We start from the raw sequence: 7,044 nt of genomic DNA, 5'->3' as shown, positions 1-7,044 counted from the left end.
AAATTTGTACCAAAACCAAGGGAGATAGGTCTCCGTTAATTTATACATCATGGGGGAGAGAGGAGGAGCTTTCAGCCATGAAGGCTACCATCTAATGCCCATGAAGGATGGCAACTAATGGCCATTACTCTTGCAAAACTGCTGGAGTAATGGACCAAAATTGATGGGAGAAAATATCTGAAATATATTTTCTATATACACAAGTGTGTATATCTGCAGCAAACTTGGCCCAAAAAATTTAGGTTGGTGGACCACCAATCCGGCCCAACCTAAACCTCAAGCCTCGAGCCTCAAGATCCACGACCCACAAATCACGGACCAGGCCCGGTCCGGGTGGGCGAGCGAGGCGTGTGTGCTCGCGTGTGGCAATTTTGCCATAACCAACTTGGACCATAGTCTTGGCCTAAGCCCATCCTTGAAGCATCCATAACTTCCTTCCTTCAGAAAATTTGGATGCCCCAAAGGACTCATGCCTTTCTCATAATCTTGAGGTTTAAATACCCATCAAAGTTTTCCTCTACAATCAATGTGGGATTAGTAGCTATACACAATTCCCAATGCCTCATTTATGTAGCCAACTTTATGAGACAATTTCTCATTCAATTCTTAATGGTTTTTGGTCATTCTTTTTGTGGTGTAAAGACCTTGTTACAAAGAATCTAAACCCATTTAATCACACCTCAACCAATAGTTAGAACCTAGTTTAATTTCACATTAAAGTTACCAAAAAAACCATTTTTTCCAACATATGTATGATAGATGTGTGTGCGTGTAATCTATGGCTGGAATGCCACTGGCTCTGTGTGTGTGTAACAGAGGATTTTTCTTTGAAATAGTAGGCGGGTCGGATCGGTCTGCATTGTGGGTTGGAAAATTTCACTGGCCACCTGCACCAACCCGCTAAACTTGGGACCCCAACCCGCTCGCCAGAATTGAAAATTTGCGCGATTCGGAGCGATTCGGAGCGATTCAGTGCGATTTTGGCGGTATTATGTACATCCCTAGCTATGATTGATAGACAAGTGAGTTTTTAGAACAGTTCAAAAGAGAGAGAGAAAAAAAAAAGAAGAGTTTTTAGAAATAGATTATCTATTTTTTTAAGATAAAAGTATTATTATATTAACTTAATTTTTATTCTTATTTTTTTATAAATGATATATACAGCTGATTTTACAAAATAAAATTTTGAATTATCAAAATAAGAGGTCAAATATAACCATTCAAATTTAAACTTGCAAAATGCAATCTATTCGGATCATTTTAGAATACACAATAATAATCCCAATTGATCTTTCCATCATAACAAAGTCATAACCTCACGCTACTATTGTTATGGAAATTAACTGTTTTAGTTGACTTTTGACTTTTTATGAAAAGATTTGTAGAAAAGTAGAAAGAAGAGTTGATTTTTTGATAGTGGGTATTTTAGCTAGTTTCCAAACTTCAGTATAATTAAAAGTCTTCTTGATTATAATGAAAATAATAATCACATAGATCATAATTATCATTCATAATTAATATCATAATGAGTTATAATCAAATTAAAACTAATGTCATAACAAGTTATTATCAAATATCACAAATGTCGTAATTAAGATATATAATATACACTAGGTGTGTATTATAAAATTTTCCATAATTATACACTAATCATATTTTTGTTTTTACTTTTGCTTTTGCTTTTTTTATATTTTTTTTAACATTGCCTTTTTTGGTTGCAAATAAAGCTTGGTAGCTTGAAATTTTCAAGGTTCGACTGACCCGAATTTCAAAACAACGTCGTTTTGATTTTTTTTTCGCTTTCTCTTTTCTCTCTGAAACAGGGAGAAAAGGGAAGAGGGAAGAGAGAAATAGGGAGAAGATGAAAGAGGAAAAGAGAAGGGAGAAGAAAGAGAGAAGAGGGAGAAAGAGAAAGAAAGATCCACACACCGGCGTCGTCGCCATCATCGTCGCGATGGTCCTCTGTATGTATACACACATAGATCTGTTGAGAGAAGAGGGAGGAAAAGAGAAGAAAGATCCACCCATCGGCGTTGCCATTACCGTTGCGATGGTCCTTTGTGTGTATACACACATAGATCTGTCTCTGCTCTATCTCTTTCCTCTCCTCTCCTCTGTTACTGTGGGTTTGTATTTGGATTTGGTTTTGATTTTGAATTTTAGATTTAGATTTTGATTTTTTTTTATTTGTGTAGATCTATGTAGATTTGGTTTTTTTTTTTTAATGGTTTTTTGTAATTTAGATTTAGATTTAGATTTAGATTTTTTTGAAGAGCAGAGTAGAGTAGAGGAGGAAGGAAGAAGAGGAATAAGAGAGGGGAAGGAAGAAGAAAAGAAAAGAAAAGAAAAAAAAAAGGGTGCCAAAACGACGTCGTTTTGACACCTCAAGTCATTCGAGTCACAATAAATTCAAGCTACCTAGCGGGACTGTTTGGTAGCCCACTTGATGATAGTACTTATGGGGACATATTTTTTGAATAACAATACGTGGCTAAAGTGGCACCGAAGTTCCAGCCGAGGTGCCACGTGTTTTAGTCATGACGCCAAGATGACCTCGGCTAGGCCGAGGTTATCTGCGGAGATACCGGAATCTGGGATAAACGGATAAGCTATAAGAGTCCTAGAATGGGGGAGGACCTCAGCCTGGATAAGGATAAAGCTCTTAGGGAGTTTATCTTTATCTATTGGAGAGTCCAGGATGAGCATTGGGCCAGAGTCCAAGAGAAGCTAGGCTTCTACAGGGATCGGGTTAGTGCTACCTATAAAAGTAAGGCACCCTCGTGAGTCTAAGGTACGCTTTTTACATTCTGACTAGTGAGTTAAGCACTTTTGCTATCTTAGAGAGATAACTGACTTGATCATCGGAGTACCCCCGGGTGGACGAACCACCGCCGGAGTCTTATCTTTTTGGGGACGACATCCCTACTGGGAGTGGAAAATACATTGATCCCAACATGGAAGAAGAGAACTATAATGAAGAACCCCGGGACCAGAATCCCACAGAGAAAGACGTCGGCCAAGAAGGAGACGTACCAAAGAAAGTAGACCGAGGTGAGTACTATAACGAAAGCGACCTCCAGGAATGGAAAGATAGATGCTTGAGGAGGGATGGAGAGATGAAGGCGATCGAAAACAAATTGACAGACCTACAGTCGGTTGTCAATTTCATGATGCGGAACAACGTCATGCAGCCATCCTTTCCTCTAGAAGACACGCCGATTCCAGCGACCAAAAATGATGACTAGAAAGGGGGCATAAAACAGTTCCTGCAGTCCCACAGCACGACAGGACGAAGGAACGTTCTCACCGGCCTTCATGGGAGGTTGGGCGAGGAGAGTCAACAAGGGAAGAATCTTGAAGGACACTCGGTGCCAAGGAGGCTTGTGCCAAAGAACATCGGCATGTCTAAGGAAAAGAGCTTTGTTTCGACACGACAAAAGAAGGGAGGTCCAAAAGGACTCATAATGATGCCGGGAGCAGCACACCGAATAGGCTGAAGTCCGATGACAGTCGAGCTCCTGGATAGACTAAGGAGGATTTAAGGGATTACCTCCAGAGGAAGCGGCAGGATGCCGAGGTAACATCTCCTGTCAAGTCGAGAACTCCTTTCTCGGTGGAATTAGACAAATTTGTGGCCCCAAAAAGGGTCCATACTCCGAGGCTCCAGATATATAATGGTAAGTCCAACCCTAACTTTCACGTCAGCTTGTACCTGAATTCGATGGCGTTATATACCGGGAACGAAGCGTTGCTTTGCAAGGTATTTCCCTCGTCCTTTGGGGAAATCGCGTCAGACTAGTTTCACAAGTTGCCGAAAGGAACTGTAAAGAGTTGGGAAGGCCTGGCCAAGATGTTTGTGACAAACAAACTACAATCGTTGAGGGTGGATTCCCTGATGGCTCTGAGAATTGGCAAGGATAAAAGCCTCAGGGCTTTTGCCAAAAGGTATTATGAGGTGTTTAACCGAATACCTGGGTGCAATCAAGAGTTGGCGGTCATTTCTTTTAAGAAAGGCCTAAACAATGACTGCCTGCTTCAAAAGTCATTGGCAAAGACACTGCCCAAAAGTATAGAAGAACTCATGGCCATAATAGAGAAGTATGCGAGAGTCGAGGAAGACACGCCAGGGACAAAAGCGTCGAAGCAAGAGAAGAGAAACGGCTTGCCAAAGAAGGCTAAAATAATACTGGATATAACAGGCAAGAGACAAGACTAAGGGCTGCACAAGCAGTCACTACCATATCCGAATTCTGGTCTACAAAGTGCTGGAGAGGATCAGGAACCAGTTGTATTATAGAGCACCAGAAAGGGTTCCTGGCGAATTTATGGGAAGGAGCCTTGGCAAGCACTGTGCTTGCCATAATGCAGATGGGCACCTGACTAAAGAATGTAGAGCCCTAAAGGCATATTTAGAAGACCTGGTTAGACAAGGCCACTTGAGGGACCTGGTGGATGAGGCCAGAACAAGGGAAGAGCAGACGAGGTTGCCACAGGCACCGGCAGCACCACCCCGACCAGTACCACAACCGCAAGCAGATGGGCCTCGAGTGATCAATGTGATTCACTCAAAGGTCAACAAGAATGAGATACGTGGGAAGACTCAAAGGGTAAGGCATTTACAATATGTATGTCAAACCCAGCAGAAAAGGCCCAGGGAAATCGAGTGCCAATGACCGATGGTGTCGTTTACCGAAGCCGACCTAGGCATGGTGTAACATCCACACAACGATGCTCTGGTGATATCCCTGAAGATTGGAGAATGCCAGGTAAGGCGCATCCTAGTTGACCAAGGTAGCTCTTGCAACATCATATACGTCAGGTGTTACAAGGAGCTCGGCCTTCATCAAAATGATCTGGAGAAATCCAACAGTTCAATGGTTGGGTTCAACGGAACGTTGACATGGCCCCTGGGAGCGATAAGCTTGGAGGTGCAGGTTGGCGCCAAAAAGGTAAACACAAAGTTCACAATAGTTGACACCCCATCCCCTTACAATGTTATCCTAGGAAGGCCATGGCTACATTCCATGGGGGTTGTTCCCTCAACACTGCACCAGCTGTTGCAGTTTCCAATAGAGCACAGAATTGAAGAGGTAAGAGGGGATCAAGTACAGGCAAAGAATTTCTCTATGGCAACAATGAAATCCACATGCACCATACGAGAAACAAAATCAACAAAGATTGAAGACGAGGACATGGAGGTCCTGAATGACGTCGGCAAGGAACCGACTGACAAAAGTGAGGAAGCCCTAAAAAAGATCTTAGTCCAGCAAGGGGATGAAGAGCGCTTCTTCTTTCTCGGCTCGGGCTTGGCCAAGGTAGAAGAAAAGGAGTTAGAAGCATTCTTGCGAGCAAACATTGAGGTGTTTGCCTGGACACCATACGAGATGCTTGGCATTGACCCCGAGGTAATTTGCCATAGACTGAATGTGGACAGGTCGGCCAAATCTATCATCCAGCGAGCAAGGAGGCCTACATTGATACATGTTGAGGCAGTAGAAGAGGAAGTGGATAAGCTGCTAGAGGCTAGAGCCATTCGAGAGGTAAACTGCCCAACATGGTTGTCAAACACAATTGTTGTAAAGAAAAAGAATGAGAAGTGGAGAGTCTGTGTGGACTTCACTAGCCTGAACAAGGCATGTCCCAAGGACAATTTCCCACTCCCCAAGATTGATCAATTGGTGGATGCCACTTTAGGGCATGGAAGGATGAGCTTTCTGGACGCATACAGGGGGTACCATCAGATTGTAATGTGCCTCTCTAATGAGGAGAAGACTGCATTTATCACCCCAAAGGGATTGTACTGCAACAGAGTGATGCCATTTGGGTTGAAAAATGCGAGAGCTACCTACCAAAGGTTGGTGACCAAGATGTTTAGACAGCTAATTAGCAAAATAGTAGAAGTATACATAGATGATATAGTGGTGAAGACCAAAGAACAAGAGAATCATCTGGCCGATTTGAAGGCAATATTCGACATCCTTAGAACGTATCGACTCCGACTCAATGCTTCAAAGCGTGCATTTGGAGTTGGGTCGGGTAAGTTCTTAGGATACTTGGTGTCCAAAAGGGGCATTAAGGCTAGCCTAGATCAAATTAAGGCCATCTTGGACTTGAAGAACCCAACGTCGGTAAAACAAGTACAAATGTTGACTGGAAGGGCCGCAGCCCTGAACAGGTTCATAGCAGAAGCTCTGACAAGTGCAACCATTCTTCAGTTTAATGAAGAAGGCCACAGATTTCTTGTGGACAAAGGAGTGTGAAGTCGCCTTGGCCGACTTGAGAAAATACTTGGCCATAGCTCCAGTTCTCTCAAATCCAGTACTTAGAGATGAGCTATTCTTATACTTGGCGATTTCAGAGCATGCAGTGAGTGCAGTGATAATCAGAGAAGAAAATGGATAGCAAAGGGCAGTTTACTACGTGAGTAAAACCCTAGCCGATGCAGAGACCAGATACTTATCCTTGGAGAAACTAACACTGGCTTTGGTAATGGCTTCCAAGAAGCTGAATCATTACTTTCAAGCCCACAAGATTGTGATATTAATTGAGCATCCTTTGAAGGCCCTGTTGCAACAAGGGGATTTGACTGGCAGGATAGCAAGATGGGCGGTGTTGTTGGGTCAATATGATCTGGAATTCAGACCCAGAACAATAATCAAAGACCAGGTTCTGGCCGACTTCGTGGCAGAGTTCACACCAAGCGCCATTATACATCAGGCTTCCTTGAGTCACAATTTAGGATGTCCAGGTGAATAAGAAGAAACCCAGCGGGGGATAGCAGCATAGAAGAAAGAAGAGAAACTCAGGCCATGTGGTATTTACATCGGCGACTCCTTCCGTCTGTTTGTAGATGGGAGTTCAAATCGTTAGGGAGCAGGGGCATGAGTTGTGCTAATTTCGTTAGATGGGCGGATACTGGAACAATCTATTCATTTAGGGTTTAAAGCCTTAAACAACGAAGCAGAATATGAAACACTGATCGCAGGATTAAAGTTGGCAGTAGCAATGGAAGCTGACGAGGTGATGGTCTTCTGTGACTCCTAG

The sequence above is a fragment of the Camellia sinensis genome, chromosome 2, assembly GCF_055761805.1.
Source record: "Camellia sinensis isolate YWXY chromosome 2, ASM5576180v1, whole genome shotgun sequence".
Classification (NCBI taxonomy): Eukaryota; Viridiplantae; Streptophyta; class Magnoliopsida; order Ericales; family Theaceae; genus Camellia; species Camellia sinensis.
This window is presented reverse-complemented; position numbering follows the sequence as displayed.